Source organism: Lepisosteus oculatus, unplaced genomic scaffold (genome assembly GCF_040954835.1).
Source record: "Lepisosteus oculatus isolate fLepOcu1 unplaced genomic scaffold, fLepOcu1.hap2 HAP2_SCAFFOLD_75, whole genome shotgun sequence".
In the NCBI taxonomy this organism is placed as follows: Eukaryota; Metazoa; Chordata; class Actinopteri; order Semionotiformes; family Lepisosteidae; genus Lepisosteus; species Lepisosteus oculatus.
Window position 1 is genome coordinate 298546 of NW_027168309.1, and position 16635 is coordinate 315180.

At 48.9% G+C, this 16635-nt stretch overlaps 11 non-coding genes across 11 annotated transcripts; 4 read left to right on the top strand and 7 right to left on the bottom strand.

Annotated features, from left to right (window-relative positions):
- Nucleotides 1–1124: 1124 nt before the first annotated feature.
- On the bottom strand, nt 1125–1197 carry trnak-cuu (transfer RNA lysine (anticodon CUU)). The gene has a single exon. It is a non-coding gene; the product is annotated as a tRNA-Lys (tRNA).
- An 821-nt stretch (nt 1198–2018) lies between these two features.
- trnam-cau (transfer RNA methionine (anticodon CAU)) lies at nt 2019–2090 on the bottom strand. The gene has a single exon. It is a non-coding gene; the product is annotated as a tRNA-Met (tRNA).
- Nucleotides 2091–2369: 279 nt separating this feature from the next.
- Nucleotides 2370–2452, top strand: trnal-cag (transfer RNA leucine (anticodon CAG)). The gene has a single exon. It is a non-coding gene; the product is annotated as a tRNA-Leu (tRNA).
- Nucleotides 2453–5243: 2791 nt separating this feature from the next.
- trnak-cuu (transfer RNA lysine (anticodon CUU)) lies at nt 5244–5316 on the bottom strand. Its single transcript has one exon. It is a non-coding gene; the product is annotated as a tRNA-Lys (tRNA).
- Nucleotides 5317–6137: 821 nt separating this feature from the next.
- trnam-cau (transfer RNA methionine (anticodon CAU)) lies at nt 6138–6209 on the bottom strand. The gene has a single exon. It is a non-coding gene; the product is annotated as a tRNA-Met (tRNA).
- Nucleotides 6210–6488: 279 nt separating this feature from the next.
- On the top strand, nt 6489–6571 carry trnal-cag (transfer RNA leucine (anticodon CAG)). Its single transcript has one exon. It is a non-coding gene; the product is annotated as a tRNA-Leu (tRNA).
- A 2791-nt stretch (nt 6572–9362) lies between these two features.
- On the bottom strand, nt 9363–9435 carry trnak-cuu (transfer RNA lysine (anticodon CUU)). The gene has a single exon. It is a non-coding gene; the product is annotated as a tRNA-Lys (tRNA).
- An 821-nt stretch (nt 9436–10256) lies between these two features.
- trnam-cau (transfer RNA methionine (anticodon CAU)) lies at nt 10257–10328 on the bottom strand. Its single transcript has one exon. It is a non-coding gene; the product is annotated as a tRNA-Met (tRNA).
- Nucleotides 10329–10607: 279 nt separating this feature from the next.
- Nucleotides 10608–10690, top strand: trnal-cag (transfer RNA leucine (anticodon CAG)). The gene has a single exon. It is a non-coding gene; the product is annotated as a tRNA-Leu (tRNA).
- A 3685-nt stretch (nt 10691–14375) lies between these two features.
- On the bottom strand, nt 14376–14447 carry trnam-cau (transfer RNA methionine (anticodon CAU)). The gene has a single exon. It is a non-coding gene; the product is annotated as a tRNA-Met (tRNA).
- Nucleotides 14448–14726: 279 nt separating this feature from the next.
- Nucleotides 14727–14809, top strand: trnal-cag (transfer RNA leucine (anticodon CAG)). Its single transcript has one exon. It is a non-coding gene; the product is annotated as a tRNA-Leu (tRNA).
- The last annotated feature ends 1826 nt before the right edge of the window (nt 14810–16635 follow it).

Here is a 16635-nt window from a genome sequence, read left to right on the forward strand (position 1 = left end):
GGGTGCGTTTCTGTGCAGCTGTTAACTGAACAGCTGCTGCTTCAAGCCCACCCAGGGCTCATTCCGATTTCAACATCATGCCCCCTGAAGGTAGACTGGATTTCTTTGCGAAGCATTCACCTTTTGGACGTTTCAGGAAAGGTGCGTGTCGATGCCAGACTTGAAAAGCTTTCCATACAAAGAAACAACATAGTGCTTTTGATTGATGGGAAACGGCAAGAGCGGTTTGAGCAGCTCCGGCCTCTCAACCGCTTTACAATGTGATCGGCACCTCGGTAGCCAGTTTAGAAGGCTGAAAAGGATGCTGGAAGCACAGCGACGTTCTAAAACCAGCGCTTGAAAAGCATCTGCATACATAAAATGTCCATTTCCCCAAAGCTGAATCTGCATCTTCAGAAGATTGTCAGCTATACGTTTTCGTTCTTTGTTTCCTTTTTTTACGACAAGCTTTCGAGAAATGAACTGTCTATTGTGATGAAGGCTGCATTAGAAATTGTGCATCTAGCTTAGTTCAATGAAATCGGGAGGTGCACCTGTCTCAAGCGGATGGCTCTTTGCAGGCACACTACGGAAACCTGCGGGCGCAAGTTGGGAGAAGTGACTCTTGCAGAGTGTTGAGCTTCGAGAAGAGGGCTCCGCTCAGGAAGATATTTCCACATGTTGAAGAGTCGCTTTTCGCCCTTTCTTTCCCACATTTTTCCAGTGCGGTTATTGATCGCGTTCAAAATGTTTTCCCAACGTACGTGTTACCTGCAAAATCACAGTGAAACTGTTATGCCCAAAAGATTCCTAATAGTTATTGTATTAGAATAGCTCTCCAATTTCTTAGCCTTCGTACACGCAATGTTTAAGGAAACGCTAGAGTAAATGAAACTGTAAATAGACAGGAGCTCTTCTTAGTTTTCATACAAGTTATGATGGCTGCAGCTCCTGTCTGCGTCCCGGTGACCGGAGCCAAGGGATTATCTGCGGAACCCTTGATTTATCTCTCGGGCAAGGAGCTAGATACGCCCTTTTCATCTCGGTTTGATCACACCTGTGCATTAAAACGCAGTGCTCGGTACCATCGAGGTGTAAGAGGTTCAAGGATGAGCGGGAAACTTTGTTAATAAGGAGACGGGCACCGCCCAACGTGGGGCTCGAACCCACGACCCTGAGATTAAGAGTCTCATGCTCTACCGACTGAGCTAGCCGGGCGCCGGTGGAGCTGGTGGTTAACTTGTCCCTGTTGACGGCAATTTGACAAGGTATACTTCCTGGCTTTTCATCATGTGCTGACCGGATTCGAGAGTAGCACACCCTGTTCTTTGTTGATTACTGTACCTCCAGCAGCGCAAATGTCAGTAATCATTGAAATGTACGACCTACAATCTCCTCAGCATGCCCGCGTGGACTCCTCAGTGATCATCCTTCTACGTTCTGCTGTAGTTTTCATGCAAGTGAAAACCGTGCTCCAAATAACAGCGGCACAGTTGTATCCTGCGGTAAGCATTCTTCTAATTCCATCGTTTTGCTCCAGGTAAAAGGTAGCGCATCATAGTGTTGATATTCCAAGGTTTCAGAGTCCGTATTGGATGGCTTGGATGCAGACATCGCTCAGAGCTCCCAGTATGATTTTCCCGAGTTCAGTTTTGCAGTGTTTTAGTGCTTTACTACTTCCAGTGGGCCTTTGAATGCTCTGCTAAGTAGAGACGTGACATAATTACTAATGCGACCGAGTGTGCTGGCTGTTCCTGGTTCGTAATGATTAACGCGAGAAATCAATATAAACATAACTGCTTCGATTTCGAGGTTCAGTTGAAGCTTTCAAAGAAACTATCAAAGACCTCAGAACAACCGAAGACACATTTGGTCATCTCCGTATTGGTGAAGATTAAAGAGTCCCGCAAGTGTCAAGCTTGCACAAACACACACGAGAGAGAAACTCAGGACAGAATTTAAAGAAAGGGAGATGCAGACTATTTGAAGGCACTTTGCTAACCCAATGGCATGCTTATGAATCGTGCATAGGACACACGTAGCAGAGGATGGTTTCGATCCATCGACCTCTGGGTTATGGGCCCAGCACGCTTCCGCTGCGCCACTCTGCTGACGGCCCCTCTGCGTGTGGCGCACAACTGCTCTTTTTATTTCCTACATAAGTGATGAAAGAGTTGAAAGTTTCAACGACAAACGCAGACGTCACTTTGAGCGCTTGGTGTTGTAGCACAAATCATCACATGCTGCTCTACACTGGATTATAAAAGCCGACACATTTTCCAAACATTTTAATGCTGGAGTCACACTGTAGTATTAATAACAGTGCGATACTCGAGGAGCGTAGTGGGATCGCGGTGGCTCATCAGACCGCCCCGGGACAGGGGGCCCGCGTCAGGATGGCCGAGCGGTCTAAGGCGCTGCGTTCAGGTCGCAGTCTCCCCTGGAGGCGTGGGTTCGAATCCCACTCCTGACAAAAAGCTTGCTCAGTGCCGTCTCCAGTCGGGTGCAAATGGGTGAAGCAGCCTGACGCAGGGAACGTGCGCCGATAGGCGTAGGTGTATCCCCTGCCTCTTCCGATTTAGCTCGTGCTCCATAGGATGGAAGCGGATGCTCTGGCTTTTTGACTCGAATATAACCTGATCACAACAGAAGGCCGTGCAGCCCAGTGCTGGTTTAAGAATGCCTCGTGTCTTCAGGCCCCTATTCCTTCAGGTTACCCCTTTGGAATAGTCGTCCGAAAAAGACGGGAAAGGAAAAGCATGTAAGCTCCCACACACTGCGTTAGCATTAGCGGTTGGAATCTGATGGGAGAAAAGCAACCTGGCTCGCCGTCAAGCAATCCATCCCTGGTCTCCCACGTGACAGGCGGGGATACGCACCACTATACTAACGAGGAGCGCTTGCTTGGCGCTTGAAGACACTTCCTCTTGCGGCTACTACTGTTTCCGGTTTCGTCTTTTCTTTTCATTCCTCCCAGAGGAGCGCATGAAAACGTTTCCATCTGCGCCATCCTCACCCCTCCAATGCTATGGTCCCTGCTCCTCCTGGTGCACTGCAAACACTCATTCAGCCGGTTCTTTCAGTTTGAATAATTAGGTCTTCAAAGGCTGGAAGTAGGGCGCAAAAGACATGCCAATGCCAAAAGCGTGGCTGTGTGCTTCCAGCTGTGAAATGTCACTGGTGGATGTTGAAGACATTACTTCCAAGGCAGCAGGTCCAAGCGATTTAGCGTTTGTACAAGAAGCAGGAAGAGAGAAACGGCACTCCGCCTTTTTCTGGGCAGGCCGAAGCGACAGGAGAAGGGCGCCGTAGTGGGCAGGATTCGAGCCGACGCGGGGAGACCCCAATGGCTTTCTAGCCCATCGCCTTAACCGCTCGGCCACGACTACAGGGAGCGCCGCCGCCGCCGGCTTGCGATCATTTAACACGGAGGGCGAGGCGGCGGCGGTAACCTTTTTCAATGTCGCTCTCCGCTTCCCCCCAAAAAAAAGCCAAATGACATGCTAGCACTCGGACACCCTTCAGAAGACTGAAGGGTGGCTTAAAGCTGGAAGGATTAGGTCTCCCCGTTCCGACGCGACAATCGAACTTCCTTAGGCAGAGAGAAAGCAACATCGAGGAGCGTCAACAAGACTTTAGAAGCTGCGCCACACGCCACTTTCAGTCGCAGTCACAGCAGTTTTAAAGGCAGGAATCGCCTTTGCGAACGCCATGAGAAACAGAACGCAAGCTCAGGTCCTGCGGTTTAACAAACAGCCACGGCTTTCATGCGACTGGACATTTCTTTTCTGGAGCGAATTCACTTTCAACTTCAAGAAATTCACACAACTTGCGAAATACGAAATACAAATCTGGCTCATCGCTGCACAAGAAATACCGCCGGCTGGCAAGAAAATGACAACGGTGTTTTTCCTTAACGAAAAACTTCCCATGGAGAAAAACAACGGCTGTGCGTCTCTGTCGGCATGATTCAGTTTAATGCAAGTATTCATTCTCCTCCTGGAAAATACAGCTTGCGAAAGATGAAATACAATTCTTGGCTTTTCTGGGTGAGTGCAGAAGAAATCCTGCCGGCTGGCAGAAGAATTCCAGCCTTTTTTACTCTTTAACCAGAAACTTGCGAATGATACAAAGCAAGCGGGGTGCGTTTCTGTGCAGCTGTTAACTGAACAGCTGCTGCTTCAAGCCCACCCAGGGCTCATTCCGATTTCAACATCATGCCCCCTGAAGGTAGACTGGATTTCTTTGCGAAGCATTCACCTTTTGGACGTTTCAGGAAAGGTGCGTGTCGATGCCAGACTTGAAAAGCTTTCCATACAAAGAAACAACATAGTGCTTTTGATTGATGGGAAACGGCAAGAGCGGTTTGAGCAGCTCCGGCCTCTCAACCGCTTTACAATGTGATCGGCACCTCGGTAGCCAGTTTAGAAGGCTGAAAAGGATGCTGGAAGCACAGCGACGTTCTAAAACCAGCGCTTGAAAAGCATCTGCATACATAAAATGTCCATTTCCCCAAAGCTGAATCTGCATCTTCAGAAGATTGTCAGCTATACGTTTTCGTTCTTTGTTTCCTTTTTTTACGACAAGCTTTCGAGAAATGAACTGTCTATTGTGATGAAGGCTGCATTAGAAATTGTGCATCTAGCTTAGTTCAATGAAATCGGGAGGTGCACCTGTCTCAAGCGGATGGCTCTTTGCAGGCACACTACGGAAACCTGCGGGCGCAAGTTGGGAGAAGTGACTCTTGCAGAGTGTTGAGCTTCGAGAAGAGGGCTCCGCTCAGGAAGATATTTCCACATGTTGAAGAGTCGCTTTTCGCCCTTTCTTTCCCACATTTTTCCAGTGCGGTTATTGATCGCGTTCAAAATGTTTTCCCAACGTACGTGTTACCTGCAAAATCACAGTGAAACTGTTATGCCCAAAAGATTCCTAATAGTTATTGTATTAGAATAGCTCTCCAATTTCTTAGCCTTCGTACACGCAATGTTTAAGGAAACGCTAGAGTAAATGAAACTGTAAATAGACAGGAGCTCTTCTTAGTTTTCATACAAGTTATGATGGCTGCAGCTCCTATCTGCGTCCCGGTGACCGGAGCCAAGGGATTATCTGCGGAACCCTTGATTTATCTCTCGGGCAAGGAGCTAGATACGCCCTTTTCATCTCGGTTTGATCACACCTGTGCATTAAAACGCAGTGCTCGGTACCATCGAGGTGTAAGAGGTTCAAGGATGAGCGGGAAACTTTGTTAATAAGGAGACGGGCACCGCCCAACGTGGGGCTCGAACCCACGACCCTGAGATTAAGAGTCTCATGCTCTACCGACTGAGCTAGCCGGGCGCCGGTGGAGCTGGTGGTTAACTTGTCCCTGTTGACGGCAATTTGACAAGGTATACTTCCTGGCTTTTCATCATGTGCTGACCGGATTCGAGAGTAGCACACCCTGTTCTTTGTTGATTACTGTACCTCCAGCAGCGCAAATGTCAGTAATCATTGAAATGTACGACCTACAATCTCCTCAGCATGCCCGCGTGGACTCCTCAGTGATCATCCTTCTACGTTCTGCTGTAGTTTTCATGCAAGTGAAAACCGTGCTCCAAATAACAGCGGCACAGTTGTATCCTGCGGTAAGCATTCTTCTAATTCCATCGTTTTGCTCCAGGTAAAAGGTAGCGCATCATAGTGTTGATATTCCAAGGTTTCAGAGTCCGTATTGGATGGCTTGGATGCAGACATCGCTCAGAGCTCCCAGTATGATTTTCCCGAGTTCAGTTTTGCAGTGTTTTAGTGCTTTACTACTTCCAGTGGGCCTTTGAATGCTCTGCTAAGTAGAGACGTGACATAATTACTAATGCGACCGAGTGTGCTGGCTGTTCCTGGTTCGTAATGATTAACGCGAGAAATCAATATAAACATAACTGCTTCGATTTCGAGGTTCAGTTGAAGCTTTCAAAGAAACTATCAAAGACCTCAGAACAACCGAAGACACATTTGGTCATCTCCGTATTGGTGAAGATTAAAGAGTCCCGCAAGTGTCAAGCTTGCACAAACACACACGAGAGAGAAACTCAGGACAGAATTTAAAGAAAGGGAGATGCAGACTATTTGAAGGCACTTTGCTAACCCAATGGCATGCTTATGAATCGTGCATAGGACACACGTAGCAGAGGATGGTTTCGATCCATCGACCTCTGGGTTATGGGCCCAGCACGCTTCCGCTGCGCCACTCTGCTGACGGCCTCTCTGCGTGTGGCGCACAACTGCTCTTTTTATTTCCTACATAAGTGATGAAAGAGTTGAAAGTTTCAACGACAAACGCAGACGTCACTTTGAGCGCTTGGTGTTGTAGCACAAATCATCACATGCTGCTCTACACTGGATTATAAAAGCCGACACATTTTCCAAACATTTTAATGCTGGAGTCACACTGTAGTATTAATAACAGTGCGATACTCGAGGAGCGTAGTGGGATCGCGGTGGCTCATCAGACCGCCCCGGGACAGGGGGCCCGCGTCAGGATGGCCGAGCGGTCTAAGGCGCTGCGTTCAGGTCGCAGTCTCCCCTGGAGGCGTGGGTTCGAATCCCACTCCTGACAAAAAGCTTGCTCAGTGCCGTCTCCAGTCGGGTGCAAATGGGTGAAGCAGCCTGACGCAGGGAACGTGCGCCGATAGGCGTAGGTGTATCCCCTGCCTCTTCCGATTTAGCTCGTGCTCCATAGGATGGAAGCGGATGCTCTGGCTTTTTGACTCGAATATAACCTGATCACAACAGAAGGCCGTGCAGCCCAGTGCTGGTTTAAGAATGCCTCGTGTCTTCAGGCCCCTATTCCTTCAGGTTACCCCTTTGGAATAGTCGTCCGAAAAAGACGGGAAAGGAAAAGCATGTAAGCTCCCACACACTGCGTTAGCATTAGCGGTTGGAATCTGATGGGAGAAAAGCAACCTGGCTCGCCGTCAAGCAATCCATCCCTGGTCTCCCACGTGACAGGCGGGGATACGCACCACTATACTAACGAGGAGCGCTTGCTTGGCGCTTGAAGACACTTCCTCTTGCGGCTACTACTGTTTCCGGTTTCGTCTTTTCTTTTCATTCCTCCCAGAGGAGCGCATGAAAACGTTTCCATCTGCGCCATCCTCACCCCTCCAATGCTATGGTCCCTGCTCCTCCTGGTGCACTGCAAACACTCATTCAGCTGGTTCTTTCAGTTTGAATAATTAGGTCTTCAAAGGCTGGAAGTAGGGCGCAAAAGACATGCCAATGCCAAAAGCGTGGCTGTGTGCTTCCAGCTGTGAAATGTCACTGGTGGATGTTGAAGACATTACTTCCAAGGCAGCAGGTCCAAGCGATTTAGCGTTTGTACAAGAAGCAGGAAGAGAGAAACGGCACTCCGCCTTTTTCTGGGCAGGCCGAAGCGACAGGAGAAGGGCGCCGTAGTGGGCAGGATTCGAGCCGACGCGGGGAGACCCCAATGGCTTTCTAGCCCATCGCCTTAACCGCTCGGCCACGACTACAGGGAGCGCCGCCGCCGCCGGCTTGCGATCATTTAACACGGAGGGCGAGGCGGCGGCGGTAACCTTTTTCAATGTCGCTCTCCGCTTCCCCCCAAAAAAAAGCCAAATGACATGCTAGCACTCGGACACCCTTCAGAAGACTGAAGGGTGGCTTAAAGCTGGAAGGATTAGGTCTCCCCGTTCCGACGCGACAATCGAACTTCCTTAGGCAGAGAGAAAGCAACATCGAGGAGCGTCAACAAGACTTTAGAAGCTGCGCCACACGCCACTTTCAGTCGCAGTCACAGCAGTTTTAAAGGCAGGAATCGCCTTTGCGAACGCCATGAGAAACAGAACGCAAGCTCAGGTCCTGCGGTTTAACAAACAGCCACGGCTTTCATGCGACTGGACATTTCTTTTCTGGAGCGAATTCACTTTCAACTTCAAGAAATTCACACAACTTGCGAAATACGAAATACAAATCTGGCTCATCGCTGCACAAGAAATACCGCCGGCTGGCAAGAAAATGACAACGGTGTTTTTCCTTAACGAAAAACTTCCCATGGAGAAAAACAACGGCTGTGCGTCTCTGTCGGCTTGATTCAGTTTAATGCAAGTATTCATTCTCCTCCTGGAAAATACAGCTTGCGAAAGATGAAATACAATTCTTGGCTTTTCTGGGTGAGTGCAGAAGAAATCCTGCCGGCTGGCAGAAGAATTCCAGCCTTTTTTACTCTTTAACCAGAAACTTGCGAATGATACAAAGCAAGCGGGGTGCGTTTCTGTGCAGCTGTTAACTGAACAGCTGCTGCTTCAAGCCCACCCAGGGCTCATTCCGATTTCAACATCATGCCCCCTGAAGGTAGACTGGATTTCTTTGCGAAGCATTCACCTTTTGGACGTTTCAGGAAAGGTGCGTGTCGATGCCAGACTTGAAAAGCTTTCCATACAAAGAAACAACATAGTGCTTTTGATTGATGGGAAACGGCAAGAGCGGTTTGAGCAGCTCCGGCCTCTCAACCGCTTTACAATGTGATCGGCACCTCGGTAGCCAGTTTAGAAGGCTGAAAAGGATGCTGGAAGCACAGCGACGTTCTAAAACCAGCGCTTGAAAAGCATCTGCATACATAAAATGTCCATTTCCCCAAAGCTGAATCTGCATCTTCAGAAGATTGTCAGCTATACGTTTTCGTTCTTTGTTTCCTTTTTTTACGACAAGCTTTCGAGAAATGAACTGTCTATTGTGATGAAGGCTGCATTAGAAATTGTGCATCTAGCTTAGTTCAATGAAATCGGGAGGTGCACCTGTCTCAAGCGGATGGCTCTTTGCAGGCACACTACGGAAACCTGCGGGCGCAAGTTGGGAGAAGTGACTCTTGCAGAGTGTTGAGCTTCGAGAAGAGGGCTCCGCTCAGGAAGATATTTCCACATGTTGAAGAGTCGCTTTTCGCCCTTTCTTTCCCACATTTTTCCAGTGCGGTTATTGATCGCGTTCAAAATGTTTTCCCAACGTACGTGTTACCTGCAAAATCACAGTGAAACTGTTATGCCCAAAAGATTCCTAATAGTTATTGTATTAGAATAGCTCTCCAATTTCTTAGCCTTCGTACACGCAATGTTTAAGGAAACGCTAGAGTAAATGAAACTGTAAATAGACAGGAGCTCTTCTTAGTTTTCATACAAGTTATGATGGCTGCAGCTCCTATCTGCGTCCCGGTGACCGGAGCCAAGGGATTATCTGCGGAACCCTTGATTTATCTCTCGGGCAAGGAGCTAGATACGCCCTTTTCATCTCGGTTTGATCACACCTGTGCATTAAAACGCAGTGCTCGGTACCATCGAGGTGTAAGAGGTTCAAGGATGAGCGGGAAACTTTGTTAATAAGGAGACGGGCACCGCCCAACGTGGGGCTCGAACCCACGACCCTGAGATTAAGAGTCTCATGCTCTACCGACTGAGCTAGCCGGGCGCCGGTGGAGCTGGTGGTTAACTTGTCCCTGTTGACGGCAATTTGACAAGGTATACTTCCTGGCTTTTCATCATGTGCTGACCGGATTCGAGAGTAGCACACCCTGTTCTTTGTTGATTACTGTACCTCCAGCAGCGCAAATGTCAGTAATCATTGAAATGTACGACCTACAATCTCCTCAGCATGCCCGCGTGGACTCCTCAGTGATCATCCTTCTACGTTCTGCTGTAGTTTTCATGCAAGTGAAAACCGTGCTCCAAATAACAGCGGCACAGTTGTATCCTGCGGTAAGCATTCTTCTAATTCCATCGTTTTGCTCCAGGTAAAAGGTAGCGCATCATAGTGTTGATATTCCAAGGTTTCAGAGTCCGTATTGGATGGCTTGGATGCAGACATCGCTCAGAGCTCCCAGTATGATTTTCCCGAGTTCAGTTTTGCAGTGTTTTAGTGCTTTACTACTTCCAGTGGGCCTTTGAATGCTCTGCTAAGTAGAGACGTGACATAATTACTAATGCGACCGAGTGTGCTGGCTGTTCCTGGTTCGTAATGATTAACGCGAGAAATCAATATAAACATAACTGCTTCGATTTCGAGGTTCAGTTGAAGCTTTCAAAGAAACTATCAAAGACCTCAGAACAACCGAAGACACATTTGGTCATCTCCGTATTGGTGAAGATTAAAGAGTCCCGCAAGTGTCAAGCTTGCACAAACACACACGAGAGAGAAACTCAGGACAGAATTTAAAGAAAGGGAGATGCAGACTATTTGAAGGCACTTTGCTAACCCAATGGCATGCTTATGAATCGTGCATAGGACACACGTAGCAGAGGATGGTTTCGATCCATCGACCTCTGGGTTATGGGCCCAGCACGCTTCCGCTGCGCCACTCTGCTGACGGCCTCTCTGCGTGTGGCGCACAACTGCTCTTTTTATTTCCTACATAAGTGATGAAAGAGTTGAAAGTTTCAACGACAAACGCAGACGTCACTTTGAGCGCTTGGTGTTGTAGCACAAATCATCACATGCTGCTCTACACTGGATTATAAAAGCCGACACATTTTCCAAACATTTTAATGCTGGAGTCACACTGTAGTATTAATAACAGTGCGATACTCGAGGAGCGTAGTGGGATCGCGGTGGCTCATCAGACCGCCCCGGGACAGGGGGCCCGCGTCAGGATGGCCGAGCGGTCTAAGGCGCTGCGTTCAGGTCGCAGTCTCCCCTGGAGGCGTGGGTTCGAATCCCACTCCTGACAAAAAGCTTGCTCAGTGCCGTCTCCAGTCGGGTGCAAATGGGTGAAGCAGCCTGACGCAGGGAACGTGCGCCGATAGGCGTAGGTGTATCCCCTGCCTCTTCCGATTTAGCTCGTGCTCCATAGGATGGAAGCGGATGCTCTGGCTTTTTGACTCGAATATAACCTGATCACAACAGAAGGCCGTGCAGCCCAGTGCTGGTTTAAGAATGCCTCGTGTCTTCAGGCCCCTATTCCTTCAGGTTACCCCTTTGGAATAGTCGTCCGAAAAAGACAGGAAAGGAAAAGCATGTAAGCTCCCACACACTGCGTTAGCATTAGCGGTTGGAATCTGATGGGAGAAAAGCAACCTGGCTCGCCGTCAAGCAATCCATCCCTGGTCTCCCACGTGACAGGCGGGGATACGCACCACTATACTAACGAGGAGCGCTTGCTTGGCGCTTGAAGACACTTCCTCTTGCGGCTACTACTGTTTCCGGTTTCGTCTTTTCTTTTCATTCCTCCCAGAGGAGCGCATGAAAACGTTTCCATCTGCGCCATCCTCACCCCTCCAATGCTATGGTCCCTGCTCCTCCTGGTGCACTGCAAACACTCATTCAGCCGGTTCTTTCAGTTTGAATAATTAGGTCTTCAAAGGCTGGAAGTAGGGCGCAAAAGACATGCCAATGCCAAAAGCGTGGCTGTGTGCTTCCAGCTGTGAAATGTCACTGGTGGATGTTGAAGACATTACTTCCAAGGCAGCAGGTCCAAGCGATTTAGCGTTTGTACAAGAAGCAGGAAGAGAGAAACGGCACTCCGCCTTTTTCTTGGCAGGCCGAAGCGACAGGAGAAGGGCGCCGTAGTGGGCAGGATTCGAGCCGACGCGGGGAGACCCCAATGGCTTTCTAGCCCATCGCCTTAACCGCTCGGCCACGACTACAGGGAGCGCCGCCGCCGCCGGCTTGCGATCATTTAACACGGAGGGCGAGGCAGCGGCGGTAACCTTTTTCAATGTCGCTCTCCGCTTCCCCCCAAAAAAAAGCCAAATGACATGCTAGCACTCGGACACCCTTCAGAAGACTGAAGGGTGGCTTAAAGCTGGAAGGATTAGGTCTCCCCGTTCCGACGCGACAATCGAGCTTCCTTAGGCAGAGAGAAAGCAACATCGAGGAGCGTCAACAAGACTTTAGAAGCTGCGCCACACGCCACTTTCAGTCGCAGTCACAGCAGTTTTAAAGGCAGGAATCGCCTTTGCGAACGCCATGAGAAACAGAACGCAAGCTCAGGTCCTGCGGTTTAACAAACAGCCACGGCTTTCATGCGACTGGACATTTCTTTTCTGGAGCGAATTCACTTTCAACTTCAAGAAATTCACACAACTTGCGAAATACGAAATACAAATCTGGCTCATCGCTGCACAAGAAATACCGCCGGCTGGCAAGAAAATGACAACGGTGTTTTTCCTTAACGAAAAACTTCCCATGGAGAAAAACAACGGCTGTGCGTCTCTGTCGGCTTGATTCAGTTTAATGCAAGTATTCATTCTCCTCCTGGAAAATACAGCTTGCGAAAGATGAAATACAATTCTTGGCTTTTCTGGGTGAGTGCAGAAGAAATCCTGCCGGCTGGCAGAAGAATTCCAGCCTTTTTTACTCTTTAACCAGAAACTTGCGAATGATACAAAGCAAGCGGGGTGCGTTTCTGTGCAGCTGTTAACTGAACAGCTGCTGCTTCAAGCCCACCCAGGGCTCATTCCGATTTCAACATCATGCCCCCTGAAGGTAGACTGGATTTCTTTGCGAAGCATTCACCTTTTGGACGTTTCAGGAAAGGTGCGTGTCGATGCCAGACTTGAAAAGCTTTCCATACAAAGAAACAACATAGTGCTTTTGATTGATGGGAAACGGCAAGAGCGGTTTGAGCAGCTCCGGCCTCTCAACCGCTTTACAATGTGATCGGCACCTCGGTAGCCAGTTTAGAAGGCTGAAAAGGATGCTGGAAGCACAGCGACGTTCTAAAACCAGCGCTTGAAAAGCATCTGCATACATAAAATGTCCATTTCCCCAAAGCTGAATCTGCATCTTCAGAAGATTGTCAGCTATACGTTTTCGTTCTTTGTTTCCTTTTTTTACGACAAGCTTTCGAGAAATGAACTGTCTATTGTGATGAAGGCTGCATTAGAAATTGTGCATCTAGCTTAGTTCAATGAAATCGGGAGGTGCACCTGTCTCAAGCGGATGGCTCTTTGCAGGCACACTACGGAAACCTGCGGGCGCAAGTTGGGAGAAGTGACTCTTGCAGAGTGTTGAGCTTCGAGAAGAGGGCTCCGCTCAGGAAGATATTTCCACATGTTGAAGAGTCGCTTTTCGCCCTTTCTTTCCCACATTTTTCCAGTGCGGTTATTGATCGCGTTCAAAATGTTTTCCCAACGTACGTGTTACCTGCAAAATCACAGTGAAACTGTTATGCCCAAAAGATTCCTAATAGTTATTGTATTAGAATAGCTCTCCAATTTCTTAGCCTTCGTACACGCAATGTTTAAGGAAACGCTAGAGTAAATGAAACTGTAAATAGACAGGAGCTCTTCTTAGTTTTCATACAAGTTATGATGGCTGCAGCTCCTATCTGCGTCCCGGTGACCGGAGCCAAGGGATTATCTGCGGAACCCTTGATTTATCTCTCGGGCAAGGAGCTAGATACGCCCTTTTCATCTCGGTTTGATCACACCTGTGCATTAAAACGCAGTGCTCGGTACCATCGAGGTGTAAGAGGTTCAAGGATGAGCGGGAAACTTTGTTAATAAGGAGACGGGCACCGCCCAACGTGGGGCTCGATCCCACGACCCTGAGATTAAGAGTCTCATGCTCTACCGACTGAGCTAGCCGGGCGCCGGTGGAGCTGGTGGTTAACTTGTCCCTGTTGACGGCAATTTGACAAGGTATACTTCCTGGCTTTTCATCATGTGCTGACCGGATTCGAGAGTAGCACACCCTGTTCTTTGTTGATTACTGTACCTCCAGCAGCGCAAATGTCAGTAATCATTGAAATGTACGACCTACAATCTCCTCAGCATGCCCGCGTGGACTCCTCAGTGATCATCCTTCTACGTTCTGCTGTAGTTTTCATGCAAGTGAAAACCGTGCTCCAAATAACAGCGGCACAGTTGTATCCTGCGGTAAGCATTCTTCTAATTCCATCGTTTTGCTCCAGGTAAAAGGTAGCGCATCATAGTGTTGATATTCCAAGGTTTCAGAGTCCGTATTGGATGGCTTGGATGCAGACATCGCTCAGAGCTCCCAGTATGATTTTCCCGAGTTCAGTTTTGCAGTGTTTTAGTGCTTTACTACTTCCAGTGGGCCTTTGAATGCTCTGCTAAGTAGAGACGTGACATAATTACTAATGCGACCGAGTGTGCTGGCTGTTCCTGGTTCGTAATGATTAACGCGAGAAATCAATATAAACATAACTGCTTCGATTTCGAGGTTCAGTTGAAGCTTTCAAAGAAACTATCAAAGACCTCAGAACAACCGAAGACACATTTGGTCATCTCCGTATTGGTGAAGATTAAAGAGTCCCGCAAGTGTCAAGCTTGCACAAACACACACGAGAGAGAAACTCAGGACAGAATTTAAAGAAAGGGAGATGCAGACTATTTGAAGGCACTTTGCTAACCCAATGGCATGCTTATGAATCATGCATAGGACACACGTAGCAGAGGATGGTTTCGATCCATCGACCTCTGGGTTATGGGCCCAGCACGCTTCCGCTGCGCCACTCTGCTGACGGCCTCTCTGTGTGTGGCGCACAACTGCTCTTTTTATTTCCTACATAAGTGATGAAAGAGTTGAAAGTTTCAACGACAAACGCAGACGTCACTTTGAGCGCTTGGTGTTGTAGCACAAATCATCACATGCTGCTCTACACTGGATTATAAAAGCCGACACATTTTCCAAACATTTTAATGCTGGAGTCACACTGTAGTATTAATAACAGTGCGATACTCGAGGAGCGTAGTGGGATCGCGGTGGCTCATCAGACCGCCCCGGGACAGGGGGCCCGCGTCAGGATGGCCGAGCGGTCTAAGGCGCTGCGTTCAGGTCGCAGTCTCCCCTGGAGGCGTGGGTTCGAATCCCACTCCTGACAAAAAGCTTGCTCAGTGCCGTCTCCAGTCGGGTGCAAATGGGTGAAGCAGCCTGACGCAGGGAACGTGCGCCGATAGGCGTAGGTGTATCCCCTGCCTCTTCCGATTTAGCTCGTGCTCCATAGGATGGAAGCGGATGCTCTGGCTTTTTGACTCGAATATAACCTGATCACAACAGAAGGCCGTGCAGCCCAGTGCTGGTTTAAGAATGCCTCGTGTCTTCAGGCCCCTATTCCTTCAGGTTACCCCTTTGGAATAGTCGTCCGAAAAAGACAGGAAAGGAAAAGCATGTAAGCTCCCACACACTGCGTTAGCATTAGCGGTTGGAATCTGATGGGAGAAAAGCAACCTGGCTCGCCGTCAAGCAATCCATCCCTGGTCTCCCACGTGACAGGCGGGGATACGCACCACTATACTAACGAGGAGCGCTTGCTTGGCGCTTGAAGACACTTCCTCTTGCGGCTACTACTGTTTCCGGTTTCGTCTTTTCTTTTCATTCCTCCCAGAGGAGCGCATGAAAACGTTTCCATCTGCGCCATCCTCACCCCTCCAATGCTATGGTCCCTGCTCCTCCTGGTGCACTGCAAACACTCATTCAGCCGGTTCTTTCAGTTTGAATAATTAGGTCTTCAAAGGCTGGAAGTAGGGCGCAAAAGACATGCCAATGCCAAAAGCGTGGCTGTGTGCTTCCAGCTGTGAAATGTCACTGGTGGATGTTGAAGACATTACTTCCAAGGCAGCAGGTCCAAGCGATTTAGCGTTTGTACAAGAAGCAGGAAGAGAGAAACGGCACTCCGCCTTTTTCTTGGCAGGCCGAAGCGACAGGAGAAGGGCGCCGTAGTGGGCAGGATTCGAGCCGACGCGGGGAGACCCCAATGGCTTTCTAGCCCATCGCCTTAACCGCTCGGCCACGACTACAGGGAGCGCCGCCGCCGCCGGCTTGCGATCATTTAACACGGAGGGCGAGGCAGCGGCGGTAACCTTTTTCAATGTCGCTCTCCGCTTCCCCCCAAAAAAAAGCCAAATGACATGCTAGCACTCGGACACCCTTCAGAAGACTGAAGGGTGGCTTAAAGCTGGAAGGATTAGGTCTCCCCGTTCCGACGCGACAATCGAGCTTCCTTAGGCAGAGAGAAAGCAACATCGAGGAGCGTCAACAAGACTTTAGAAGCTGCGCCACACGCCACTTTCAGTCGCAGTCACAGCAGTTTTAAAGGCAGGAATCGCCTTTGCGAACGCCATGAGAAACAGAACGCAAGCTCAGGTCCTGCGGTTTAACAAACAGCCACGGCTTTCATGCGACTGGACATTTCTTTTCTGGAGCGAATTCACTTTCAACTTCAAGAAATTCACACAACTTGCGAAATACGAAATACAAATCTGGCTCATCGCTGCACAAGAAATACCGCCGGCTGGCAAGAAAATGACAACGGTGTTTTTCCTTAACGAAAAACTTCCCATGGAGAAAAACAACGGCTGTGCGTCTCTGTCGGCTTGATTCAGTTTAATGCAAGTATTCATTCTCCTCCTGGAAAATACAGCTTGCGAAAGATGAAATACAATTCTTGGCTTTTCTGGGTGAGTGCAGAAGAAATCCTGCCGGCTGGCAGAAGAATTCCAGCCTTTTTTACTCTTTAACCAGAAACTTGCGAATGATACAAAGCAAGCGGGGTGCGTTTCTGTGCAGCTGTTAACTGAACAGCTGCTGCTTCAAGCCCACCCAGGGCTCATTCCGATTTCAACATCATGCCCCCTGAAGGTAGACTGGATTTCTTTGCGAAGCATTCACCTTTTGGACGTTTCAGGAAAGGTGCGTGTCGATGCCAGA